This window comes from Lontra canadensis, unplaced genomic scaffold, assembly GCF_010015895.1.
Source record: "Lontra canadensis isolate GAN:19392208 unplaced genomic scaffold, GSC_riverotter_1.0 scaffold1, whole genome shotgun sequence".
NCBI classification, from domain to species: domain Eukaryota; kingdom Metazoa; phylum Chordata; class Mammalia; order Carnivora; family Mustelidae; genus Lontra; species Lontra canadensis.
This window is the reverse complement of record NW_022630995.1, coordinates 37,029,179-37,043,739: the sequence shown is the minus strand read 5'-3', so window position 1 is coordinate 37,043,739 and position 14,561 is coordinate 37,029,179. Positions and strand designations below refer to the sequence as shown.

The window sequence follows — 14,561 nt, the reverse complement described above, 5'->3', positions numbered from 1 at the left end:
TCCAAACTCATTTTATGGTGCCAGCATTACCTTGATCCCCAAACCAAAGGCCCCATCAAAATGGAGACTCACAGACCAATATCCTCGATGAACATGGATGCAATAATTCTCACCAAATACTAGCTAATAGGATCCAACAGTACATTAAAATGATTATTCACCACAACCAAGTGGGATTTATTCCTGAGCTGCAAGGTTGGTTCAACATCTGCAAATCAATCAATGTGATACAATACATTAATGAATTAATAAAAGAAAGAACAAGAACCATATGATACTGAAAAATAGATGCTGAAAAAGCATTTGACAAAGTACAGCATCCATTCTTGTTCAAAACTCTTCACAGTGTAGGGATACAGGGTACATATCTCAATATCATAAAAACTATCTATGAAAAACCCACAGCAAATATCATTTTTAATGGGGAAAAACTGAGAACCCTAAGGTCAGGAACATGGCAGGGCTGTCCACTATCACCACTGTTATTCAAAATGGTATTAGAAGTCCTAGCCTCAGCAATCAGACAACAAAAAGAAATAAAATGTATCTGAGTCAGCAAAGAAGTCAAACTCTCACTCTTTGCTGATGTTATTACAGTTTATGTGGAAAACCCAAAAGACTCCACTCCAAAACTGCTTTAACTCATACAGGAATTCAGTAAAGTGTCAGGATATAAAATCAATGTACAGAAATCAGTTACATTTCTATACACCAACAGCAAGGCAGAAGAAAGAGAAATTAAGGAGTCAATGGCATTTATAATCCACCCAAAATCATATGATACCTAGGAATAAACCTAACCAGAGAGGCATAGAAGCTGTACTCAAAAAACTATAAAGTACTCATGAAAGAAACTGAGGAAGACACAAAGAAACAGAAAAATGTTCCACGCTCATGGACTGGAAGAACAAATATTGTGAAAATGTCTATGCCACCTAAAGCAATCTACACATTTAATGTAATCCTTATCAAAATACTATCTTTTTTTTTTTTCAAAGAAATGGAACAAATAATCCTAAAACTTATATGGAACCAGAAAAGACCCCAAATAACCAGAGGACATATCAGATAAAGGGCTAGTATCCAAAATCTATAAAGAGTTTATCAAACTCAACACCCAAAGAACAAATAATCCAATCAAGAAATGGGCAGAAGACATGAACAGACATTTCTGCAAAGAAGACACCCAAATAGTGACACATGAAAAAATGCTCAACATCACTTGGCATCAGGGAAATACAAATCAAAACCCACAGTGAGAGACTACCTCACACCAGTCAAAATGGCTAGAATTAACCAGTCAGGAAATGACAGGCATTGGTGAGGATGTGGAGAAAGGGGAACCCTCCTATATTGTTAGTAGAAATGCAAGCCGGTGCAGCCACTCTGGAAAACAGTGTTTAGGTTCCTCAAAAAGTTGAAAATAGAGCTACCTTACGATCCAGCAATCACACTACTGAGTATTTACCCTAAAGATACAAATGTAGTGACCCAAGGGACAAGTGCACCCAAATGTTTACAGCAGCAATATCCACAATAGCCAAACTATGGAAAGAGCCTAGATGTCCATCAACAGATGAATGGATAAAGAAGATGTGATATATATGTATGTGTGTGTGTGTATATATATATATGTGTGTGTGTGTGTGTGTGTGTGTGTGTATACACACACACAATGTATTTTTATATATATACTTATAAATATAATATAAATATTATGTATGTAAATATATATAAATACATACATTTATATATACTATGTATATATATATAAATACTATGCAGCCATCAAAAATGAAATCTTGCCATTTGCAATGATGTGGATGGAACTAAGGGTATTATGCTAAGAAAAATTAGTCAATCAGAGAAAAACTATTATCATATGATCTCACTGATATGAGGAATTTGAGAGGCAGGGCAGGCAATCATGGGGGAAGGAAGGGAAAAAAATGAAACTAGATGGGACCAGAGAGGGAGACAAAGCATAAGAAACTCTTAATTTCAGGAAACAAACTGAGGGTTGCAGGGGGTTGATGGAGGGAGGGATAGAGTGGTCGGGTTATGAACATTGGGGAGGGTATGTGTTATGGTGAGTGCTGTGAATTGTGTAACACTGATGATTCACAGACCTGTACCCCTGAAGCAAAGAAGATATTATATGTTAATTTTTTAAAAAGATATATCTTTTGTAAGGCTATAGCTGCCATAACTAGTTATTCCTCTGATGGATCTGGGCAAAGTAAACTGAAAACCTTCTGGAAAGGATTCACCATTCTAGATGCCATTAAGAACATTTGTGATTCATGGGAAGAATCAAAATATCAACATTAACAAGAATTTGGAAGAAGTGGATTCCAACACTCATGGATGACTTTCAGGGGTTCAAGACTTAAGGAGAGGAAGTAACTATCAATGGAGTAGAATTAGCAAGAGAACTAGAAAAAGTGGATCCTGAAGATGAGACTGAGTTGTTACAATCTCATAATAAAAGTGTAATGCATAAGGAGTTGTATCTTATGGGAAACAATGTGGTTTCTTGAAATGCAATTTAGTCTTGGTGAAGATGCTGTGAAGATTGCTGAAATGACAAAAAAAGTTTCAAAATATGGGTTGCCTGGGTGGCTCAGTGGGTTAAAGCCTCTGCCTTCAGCTTGGGTCATGATCTCGGGGTCCTGGGATCGAGCCCCACATCGGGCTCTCTGCTCAGCGGAGAGCCTGCTTCCCTCTCTCTCTCTCTCTCTGCCTACTTGTGATCTCTGTCTGTCAAATAAATAAATAAAATCTTTAAAAAAAAAGTTTCAAAATATGACATAAACATAGTTGATGGGATGGCAGCAGCATTTGAGAAGATTGATTCCAATTTTGAAAGAGGTTCTACTGTGGGTAAAATTCTATCAAAGAGCATTGCATGCTACAGAGAAATTGTTTGTGAAAAGAAGAGTCATTTGATGCAGCAAACTTCATTGATGTCTTATTTTAAGAAATTGCCACAGCCACCCCAACTTTCAGCAACCACCACTTTGATCAGTCAGCAACCATCAACACTGACAATAATCCTCCACCAGCAAAAGGATTACAACTCACTGAAAGCTCAGATGAGGTTTACCATCTTTTAGTAACAAGGCATTTTTAAAATTAAGATATGTACATTGTTTTTTTAGACATACCATTGCTCATTTAATAGACTGTAGTACAGTGTTAAGATAACTTTTTAAAAAAGATTATTTACTCTTAAGAGAGAGATAAAGTATGCACATGGGGGAAGGAGCAGAGGATGAGGGAGAGAAAGAATCTCAAGCAGACTCCCCACTGATTGGGGAGCATGATGGGGGGCTTTATTTCACACCCATGGGATCATTACCTGAGCCAAAACCAAGAGTCAGACACAAGCAACTGAGCCTCTCAGGTCTCTCTAAAGATAACTTTTAAATGCAGTAGGAAGCCAAAAATTTCATGACCCACTTTATCATAACATTCAGTTTATTTTGGGGAGCCAGCAATCTCTCTAAGGTATGCCTGTAGTAAGGTATATGTGGATGTGTGGGTGTGTGTGGGTGTGTGTGTGATTTCCAATCTAATTACTGCTTGAAAGAAATAAACAGAAAACAAATGAGTGGTACTGAATAATTGTGTTTCTGGCAGGAAGTCAAGAAACTCTAAAATTGATAAATCTAGAAACAGTGGTATAAGTTTATAGAAAGGAATATGGCAGGAACTATATTTCATTATTAAGTCTCGGAATACTCTATTAAATCCTGTGAATTATCAATGACTTGATACCTTTTCCATTAAAGGAAAAATTGCATTGTGAGTCTATATATATATACACACACACATATATATGTATACATATATATACACAAAACAAATATATATATAAATTTTTGTATAAATCAAATTTTTATTTGTATATTTGTGTACATATATACATATATATATAAATTTCATTTGTGTGTGTGTATATACACACACACACACATATATATATATATATATATTTGTTTTGTATAAAACTTGGCCTCTAACCATTTTTTCCCTATTTTGATTATCCTCAGAAAAGCCTGATACTAAATTTTTATATGTCCTAAAAAGTTAAAGATCAAATCATGAAGGGTAGTGATGGGCTACTAAGAGGTAGCAAAGAAGTAAATCTGCTGGCAATTACTTCACACTTATGTTCATCTACTTAAATATAATTATACACTCTTAAAGTTTGAGATGAGGTACCTAATAAGTATAAATGTATTCATGAGGGAAAAAGAACAAAATGTTTGAAATGGCAATTCTGGCAAAGACTCAGGATGATACCTCCAAGAGTAACTGACAAAAGAAACTATTGATTTGCTCCTGCTGGGGGTGGTCAACTAACATGGTATGGATAACAGGATGTGAATCAAAATTTGAATTTGAGATTCAGCCCTTGCAGATATAAATTATTAAGACCTTATTTTAAAACAGTGGCCATGATGAGTTTCAAAAACAAATAGTAATACCTAACATTCACATAACACCTACTATAGCATTGTAAATATACGGATTCATTTAGTCTTCACAACAACTACATGTGGTAGATACTATATTATTGATGTTTTACAACCTAGAAAACTAAAGACTAAAAGTTTAAGTAACTTTGCCCAAATCTCATAACTAGAAGAGTTAGAGTATGAACACATGTAGTCTAGCACAAATTTCTGTACTCATATCTGCTTCAACTACATTGGCTCTTGAATAACCAGAGCTTCACCATTCAAGGTTTGTTGTTAATGGGGAAATAAAAAGAGAAATGGCTCCAAGACCCAACAATCACCATAAAAAAAGCAACCCAAGATACTCTGGTGAAGCAGAGGACAGAGAAAGAAAATTTCAATAGAAGCAGAGTATCAAAAAGGGTTATAACTCTTAGGTAGCCCAGGAAAAAAAATTCAAATAAATAGACCGAGAATATAAATCTTTTGGGTTTTGGGTAAAGATGGAGCTTAGACAAGGAACAGGCTAATAGAGGGTGGCTAAATAAAGAAATCCAAGTAAAAATATGCGAATTCACACATGTTCTAAATTGAAGAAAGCTACATTCTCGATTTACTCTGTAATTGCAAACCACACTCATTTAAAAAATAGGTTATACTGTGATAATTTCTCACAAACAGTAAAAAATGAATGCCTTTACAAAAACTAACCTAGGAATATTTTACTAACTTGATAATGCATTTGAACTATGGGTTAGGGCTATGGAAAGAAAGTTGTTTGACTGCAAAACTTGCAAATATAAGGTATCAAAAACACAAGTGATATTTTAACATGGTGGAAATTTGGGCTACAGGATAGTTCTAACTCACTTCTGTCAGTGTGAGCTGACTTGATTATCAGTGTTAAAATGTATCAATTATTTTATAAATAAATACAAAGATAGTTATTAACAGTAATTTTGAACATATTCCCCCTTCTTGACTTTTTACCAAAGGAGTCCCCTAAGTAAATCAAATATTGTATGTTTCAACATTTTTTTTTTACCCTACACATTACTCTTAATGCTAACAAGCAGAGAAATAGTTAAGGAGTTGATGGTTTGGGTGAGCGGATGGCAGTTAACACCATGCTTATGAAATGACAGACACATTACACTCCTCCCATGTGTCCCTAGGAGGTCGACATTAGAATTCCTGTTTTATAGACCATGTTGCATCATGGTCAAGGGGCATAGCTAACTTGAGTTAACTCAACATGGGTCACCACCCATTCTGGCATAAGAAATGACCAAAGGGCTTCCAGGAAGTGGTAACATTCAGAACTGTTCTGGGGATTGCATTGTATTAGAAGTCTCTCTGGTTTATAATATGTGAGTGCCTTCAGTGCTAATCCTACAAATTCAGAAGGGAAATAAATTTCTTCCCTTCCCTGTTGAAGCTTGCAGTCCTTCAGATTTCCAGATCATGACTGGTTTTGGGAGCAGAGTCCAGTACCTGGGGAGAGAGTAACTTAGGAACAAGGAAGCTGGACTTAAGAGCTCAGCTTTAGACCCAGCAAATGAATGACTCACTAAACAAATTCAAAAGAGTGAGCTCTGTAGCCTCACTGTGTTTTCATCCCCTTCTTTCTCAGGTAGAGGAAAGGTAAATCTTGAATCCCAAGTAGGTTTTTCCTAGCACATCAAGCTTATGCCACAAAAAGAAATTCCAGCCCCTCCTGTTTGGTAAACCTGAGTCTATTTGTAAAAGTCAGGACTAGGTTCACACCCCTTATTTTCCCACTATGGCACCTCATTTGTATCATATTGTGTTTTAATTTCATATTTCCTACTACATTTGCATTTCTCCTACCAGACAACAAATAAACAGGACCAAGCCCTGTTTTCTGTGTTTCCAGCAGCGGGTACAATGTCTGATAAGAGCAAGAGTTCATTATATGTTTGATGAATGAGTGAATGAACACTGCCAGCTTTGGAAAAATATGATTTTGGAAGATTTTGGAAGATTTTGGAAGATCCAGACTTCAAATTATAAGACCTCACAACTGTAGTTATACAGGTTAGAGGAGACAAAAGTGACTAATAAATATTTTCAGCTGTTACTACACTCTATGCATACCATGAGGAAAGCAGTCTCAATTACTGTGATTTTCATGTAGAATGGTTTAGGATAATGGTAATGGCCATGAACTGAATGTTAATGTCTCCTCAAAATTTATATGTTGAAATCTTAGCCCCAGTGTGATGGTTTTAAAAGGTAGGGCCTTTGGTAGGTAATTACTTCATGATTGCGCAGCCTTTATGAATGTGATTACTGCCTTCATAAAGGGGGCTCCAAAACACTCTCTCACCCTCTTTCTGACATATGAGTGTACAATGAGCTGTTGGCAGTCTGCAAGTCAAAAGAGCGGTCTCATTAGAACCCAACCGTTGGCATCCTGATGATGGACTTATAGTCTCCAGAACTGTGAAAGATAAATTTCTGTTGTTTATAAGCCGCCCAATCTATGGTACTTTGTTATAGCAACATGAATTGACTAGGATAATGATCTATACCAATACCTGTACCTTTACCTAAGACTTATGTCTATACCTATCTGCATCTGTATTATCATCTATACCAACAAAGATATAGATAGGAGCATATACCAACATAGATATAGATACAGATATATACTAATATAGATATTTAGAGGTAGAGATAGAGATTGGCATGAGGACCAATTTAAAAAAAATAAGTGTTTTACGTACCACATGTTTTACCTGTAATCATTTGCATTCTACAAAATACTATAAACCCAACATAAGTCAGTAACAGCATATATCATGCATTTTTTACTAGTAACTTGAGTATTATGATTGTTCAAATATTGATTATGGAATATTTTATTTAACCACAATAGTGATGATTGATCATTCACAAATAGTTTTAAACCACCTGTCAATAGAAACAGTTATCATTACAAATTAGCCAAAATTACAGAAACTCATTTCACTAAAAACAATAGTTCACAGACACAACAGCAAGCCACCCCAAATAACTACCTTTTACCTGCTTTCTAACTTTCTCCAGAATGTAGCACTGAACTCTGTTAAGGTAAGATATTCCATTTTCCAGCTGTTTGGGGGGAAAAATAAGAAGAGTAACATGAATTTTTAAATATGTTTGTTAAGATAAAAGATGAGTGGTAAATTTTGCAATCATATTTTTAAAGGTGAAGAAAATGCATTTTGTTTCTTAGAAAGTTTTCCATTTTGTGTATATACATTATAAACCCTATATTAAGCAATTTTATAAGGGAGAAGTTTCAAGATCAAGATTATACAGTAAAAACAAAAGGAACAGGGATGATGTGCTGGACTCTGGAAAAATTATAAAACAGCTGAGGACTGTCTTTGAAATCTTCTCATTGTCCATCTCCAGCTTCTGGAGCCTCTTCCCTCCACTCTGGGAGTGTTCATGGTGCTCTGCAGCTCCCCAGTTCAATCTCATGTACAGTGTCCACTGATCCCACATGCCTAGCTTTTTCTAAATTGCATTTCAGATTGAAAGATAAGACAACTAATCAAGATTGCAACTTCTCAAATGTGCCCAAAAGATGCTAACATGTTGATGATTAGAAAACAATATCAAGTTTCTCATTGGCATTCTTCTATTCAATAGAATAAATCATTATATTCTATGAAATGATGTCTAATTTGTAAAATATTTATTTTTCCCTGTGGAACTCAGTAAAACTATTTTTATCTTGAATGGAAAAAAATGTGGCTCATAAAAAAGTTTATCTTTTTTAGTTGGCTTTCATTCAAATATAGATACAGATGAAGATACAGACAGGCATAGGTACAGATACAGGTATAAGTATGGGCATAGGCCTGGGTATAGGTATGGGCAAGGAGATAGGTACAGGAATAGATACAGGCTGTAGGCATAGGCATAAGTATGCATATAGGTCTAAGCATAAGCATGGCATGAGTATAGGCATAGGCATGGACATGGGTATGAGTATAGGCACAGCAAGGACAAAGGCATGGGTATAGGCATAGGCATGGACATGGACTTGGGTATAGGCATGAGTATAGGCATAGACACAGGCATAGGTATAGGCATAGACATAGGCATAGACATAGTCATAGGCACGGATATAGGCATAACCATAGGCATGGGAATGGGGCATAGGCATGGGCGTGGACTTGGGTATAGGCATGACTATGGGCACAGACAAGGGCATAGGCATGGGTGTAGGTATAGGCATAGCATAGGCATGAGTATAGGCATAGGCACAGACATGGACTTAGGTATAGGCATGAGTATAGGCATGGATATAGACACAGGCATGGTATAGGCATAGGAATGGGCATACGCACAGGTATATGCATGGAGATGGGCATGCATATAAACACAGACATAGACATTGGCATGTGTGTAGGCATGGGTGTAGGCATGAGCACAGCCATAGTAACATGCATATGCAAAGACATGGGCATAGGCACAAGCATGGACTTAAGCATGGGCATACATAGTCACTAGTACCTTACACCATTTTATATAAGGACTTGTCTTCTCTCTATTCTCTTCTCAATTAAAACTCTCCTTTTCCTAGGTATCTGCCCTCTTCTTTTCCTAGCTATCAGCCAGTAATATTAGAAATTACTGCCAGAGAAGTTTATTCTAAAAGCAGCTTTAGGAAGAAATGGATATTTTAATCAAAGGAATTTGAAATAGCATGACAAAATAAAGTTAGTCACTTAGAGTGATAGGTAGTAATGAGCAGGTATTTGAGTAATGGGGCCAGTATCCTGCTGTTCAAATCAAACTTCACAATGTAAGTGTGAGTATTGGGATATTACATAAGTCCTCAACCAAGGGCCAGAATTATATCATTCTTTTTTTTTTTTAAGATTTTATTTATTTATTTGACAGAGAGAGAGGTCACAAGTAGGCAGAGAGGCAGGCAGAGAGAGACAGGGGAAGCAGACTCCCTGCTGAGCAGAAAGCCTGATGCAGGGCTCGATGAGGGGCCCGATCCCAGGACCCTGAGATCACAACCTGAGCCGAAGGCAGAGGCTTAAACCACTGAGCCACCCAGGCGCCCCAGAATTATATCATTCTTAACTGTCTACTGATTAAGAGTAAAGCTAACCCCCTAGATTTTAAAAGATTGAAAAGGATAGGACATGAATATCCACATCTTAGGGAGAAAACCTTATTCTTGTATAGCAAATACATCAAGTCACCCACTAGCTTAAAAAGGAGATTGCATTTGCAAAAAAAAAAAAAAATTAGTTTGAATTGAGATTTCATTTTGCACTTCTTTGTCAAATTGCAGATGGATTAACATTCATGGTCACTGAGTTCCGTTTCCATAGATATAGTTTCAGTTGTACCAACTAGGGACAGATTGTGTATTTTATTACTTTGTTTAAAATATCATTCAAACATTTAAAAAATATCCCAGCACTACAGAACATCACATAAGAACATAATGACAATATTTCATCTCCTTTAAGCCATTTTAAGGTCCCTGTGGCATTAAGAAAAAAGTGTATACCTAGATTGTGATGCTGAAAGTCTACTACTTGAGCTCAGCATGCTAGCCTGGCCTCCAGGGAACTCCTTAAAAAGCCAAATTTAAATGAATTTGTAATCCCATTAGCATCCAGGGAAGAGTTAACTAGGTAACCAGACATTTCATTTAAGACAATTCTAAAGAGCCTTAGAAAAGATAGGGAGAATAAATTTTTTTGTCTTAACTCCTGAAAAAATACTATTTTATTTGGTTTTACAAAGGAGGATTATAGCTGGGAAGAAATTCAGCAGTCAGGTAAATATGAAAATTATGGGGTTTTTTTCCCTCCTGAATAGTAAATCTCTAGAGACCATGTTTTTATATTATTGTATTTTTCACAGCAGAGTTTTGAATCTACTAAATATTTAATATAATCTTGTAAATGCAATGGCATATAGAAGTTGTTTTTTATTTTTTTTTATTTAGAATCTAGCACCGAGTGAATTGTGAACAATGACAGTGATGAGTCTTTAACCCATATTGAATACGCATGTTATTTGAAGGATGGTTTTGTTTTTTTTTCCAAGATTTTATTTATTTACCTGACAGAGAGAGATCACAAGTGGGCAGAGAGGCAGACAGAGAGGAGGAAGCAGGCTCCCTGCTGGGCAGAGAGCCCGATGCGGGGCTCGATCCCAGGACCCTGGGATCATGACCTGAGCTGAAAGCAGAGGCTTTAAACCACTGAGCCACCCAGGTGCCCCTTGAAGGATGTTTTGAGGCATCTCCAATGGTATTAAAAATATATGTGCATAGATTATAACCCTGAAAGTTCATTATATGAGATAAGTTCATTTGATTCAGCTAGTAATTCAATCCATTGTGCTTTGGTATGTTAGGGAACAAAACTGTCAAAACCCTCTACTCTCTCTTTTTCTGGTGATGGAGTCTGGAGAAGATGTACAGAATACAGAAATAGCACTGTGCAATGGGAAAGAAAAGAGAAAAGAGAAAGAACTGATCATCATCCTTGGACCTCAGGTGGCCATAAGAGAAAAAGTATTTTGTGTCTGCCACACCTTTGTATCTTTCAATGACACTTTTATCTCTGGCACAGATCTTTCTAGCAAGGAAATCATCTGCCCATGTAACTGGTAGGATGAAGGTGAAGGCTGGTCAAGGTGAATCTTCTCCATATGCTGCCATGTTGGCCACCCAGAATATGGACCAGAGATTCAAGGAGCCAGGCATCACTGCCCTCCGCATCAAACTCCAGTCCACAGGAAGAAAGAGAACCAAGACCCCCTGAGCCTGGGTGCCAGTCAGCCCTCAGAGCCCTTGCCTGCTCAGGTATGAAGATCAAGGAGAATTGAGGATGTCATCTTCATGCCCTCCAATAGCACCTGCAGGAAGTCGGGGTTGGGGGCGGTCACTGTGGTCACCTTCTATGAACAGGACTCCTCAAATATATGTTTTCTTTTAATAAATTGACTTCATGTAGGCTTAAAAAAAACAAACCTCTACTCTCTTAAATCTCAGCAGGAGGGTACAACCAATAAATAACAGATATAATAAATGATTGTGTATCATGTTAGAAAGCTATAAATGCTAAGGAACAAAATAAAAAGCAGAACAAAGTAAGGTGATTTGAAATCTTGAATGGCAGGGGTATGGGCTGTTGTCAAGTTGCAATATTAAAAGGAGTGGTCAAGGGGCACCTCAGTGGCTCAGTGGGTTAAAGCCTCTGCCTTCAGCTCAGGTCATGATCCCAGCATCCTGGGATTGAGCCCCGCATCGGGCTCTCTGCTCAGTGGGGAGCCTGCTTCCCTTCCTCTCTCTCTGCCTGCCTCTCTGCCTACTTTTGATTTCTGTCTGTCAAATAAATAAATAAAATCTTTTTAAAAAATTAAAAAATATATAAGGAGTGGTCAAGGTTAGCCTCATCAAGGTGAAATTTGAGCAAAGATTTGAGGGGTTAAAAAAGTTGGCCAAGCAGGTGGCTAAGGGAAGAGCATTCCAGGCAGAGGCAACAAGGCAACATCCAGAGCAAAGTTTCCAAGGTGAGAGCATTACCTCCTGTGTTTAGGAAAAAGCAGGCAGATAAGTGTGGCTCTGTGAGGTAGTGGCAACAGGAAAGAGGTGTAGAAATTCTGGTTGGAAAGGTAATGAGGGAGCAGGCTAAATCATATAGCGCTTGAGGGGTGCTTGTATGAGCTTTAGCTTTTATTGAGTATAGTGAAGAGCCATTGCAGGATTCTGAGCAGAGAAACAATCTGCTTGGGTATCAGTTTAAAATGGATCATTCCACTGCTATATAGAGGACAAATGATGAGATGAGGATAAATGCAGGGTGGCCAATTAGGAGACTATTGCAGTAATGCAGTGACAGCTGATGGTGGCTCGGATCAGGATGAAAATCGGTGGAGAGAGGCTTAAAAGTGGACGAATTCTGGATATAGTTTGAAGTTCAAATGAAAGGACTTCTCATGGGATATAAGAAGGATATGTGCTAAAAAGGAGGACAAAAGATGACTCCAAAAGTTTTGGCCTGGAAACTTCCAAGGATGAAATTTCCCATAGTTAAATGAGGAAAACTACATGAAGGAGGTTAGAGAAGGAAGATCAGGAGTGTGGCTTTGGATATTAAATTCATCTAGGATGTACCCAAATGAACCATTGGATATATGAGTCTGGAGTTCATGTGAAAAGTCTAGGCTGGAAGTCATCATCCTGCAGATGGTTCTGCAAGTCACCAGCCTGGATGAAACCAAGAGTTAGTATGTGGATCAAGGAGCAAGCTTTGGCTTACCATGAAGAGGTCAGGATGAAGAAGAGCATTAACCAAAGTGCCTGGGAAGGAGGAACCAGAGAGCTAGGAGAGAAGCAGCACATGGTGGGTGTTCTTAGAATCCAAGTGAGGAAAGTGCATCAAGGAAGAATGATCACCTTGGTTAAAACTTATGATGGATCAGTTGAAATGAGCTCAGAAAACTGGCCATTACATTTAGTTACATGGAGCTCATTGGTAAATTACAATGTTCATTCTGACAGTGTTCACTGTTTTCTGTACATTACTATTTTCCTTTCTAAGTGGAAGTTATTTCACCCAAAATTTCTGTCCCTGACCTCAGCAACTTCTTTCTTTCTTTTTTCTTTATATCTTTTTCTTCATAACTGTGGTCTCTCTGGTATACGGGAGAATACTGGCTTTCTCTTAAGTCTCTTACTTAATTCCTTATATTTTTGTTATATGCACTTCCTGCATGTGCTTTTTAATACCCATAATTTTTTAGATTTAATTTTTCCACATTTTATATAAGCTAGAGCTATGTTTGAAATTCACCTATTACTTCTTTCATTTCTTAGTCTATCTTGATTTTTTTGTTATTTTTCCAGATTACTTCATATTCATTCTTTATTTCAGCTGCTAAATTTTAAAAATTGTTTAGCATTAATCAACTTTGATATTAATAAAGGATTATAGACAGTGAATTATTACTGTTACTGACAATAAAAATCTACTTCCTGTTAGTCTGACAGCACAGCTATATTCTTCCTCAGGCATTCATTTACTCTTCCAGAGAAAATAGTGCAATTTATCCCAGAATTTTATTTCTAACTCCTCCTCATCAAAACCTCTACTTTATATGCATTTCCTGCTCTTTTGATTTGTGTTGAATATTATTGCATTATTTTTTGTTTCTTTTTTTATTTCTGAGAATTATTGTGTTTTTATTTACCAACTCCAACTTTATTGTGACTGACCTGTGTAATTTCTTATTTATTCAGATTCATGTCATCCCGCTGTTGTAGGTGGCTATATGTATATTAGAACTGCATTCCAATTTAGTCAGTGTTCTCAAGCCAATAAATGTCATGTCCCACTGTGAAAATGGAACTGATTTAAAAATGACTCTACATTAGAGAATGCTTTTTTTAAAAGGTGGCAGACAGAGGTGATACGTGCATTGAGAGTCAGGAATATTAAAAAAAAAAAAAAAAAGAGGTAAAAGGGCCAATTTACCAGACAATAAACCCAGAAAAGCCAATGCAAAGCCCTTTTACATATGCAAGTTCAAGATACTATGTATGTCAGTCATATTCCTATAGAATTCTCAAATCCTTCCCATTAGAATAGGTAAATATGTGTGCAACACACGCATGTACACTTGAACATCATGAAACAATAATGAAGCACAGCAGCATAAATTCATAGATAGTCCTTGCTCTCACCCTTTCATACTCACCCTGTTTATGTGCACAAACATTTTGACTTTCAATAGGCCACTTATCTCAACAAATTGAATTATCAAATGACTCAAGGTAGTCAAATTGCTTTGAAAAATTTTTTGAATGTCATTGAGCACTTTGTTGAACATATTGTCTTCAAATGGTTTTTTGTTTGTTTTTTACTTTTTTATTTATTTTTTAAATTATGTTGTTAGTCACTGTATAGTACATTATTAGTTTTTGATGTAGTGTTCAATGATTCACTAGTTAATTATAACACCCAGTGCTCATCAGGGCACATGCGCTCCTCAAAACCCATCACCATGTTACCCCCTCCCCACACCCTCTTCCCCTCC

General features: G+C 36.9%; 1 pseudogene; it reads left to right on the top strand.

Annotated features, from left to right (window-relative positions):
• Nucleotides 1-2,828: 2,828 nt before the first annotated feature.
• LOC116857528 lies at nucleotides 2,829-11,466 on the top strand (annotated as a pseudogene).
• The last annotated feature ends 3,095 nt before the right edge of the window (nucleotides 11,467-14,561 follow it).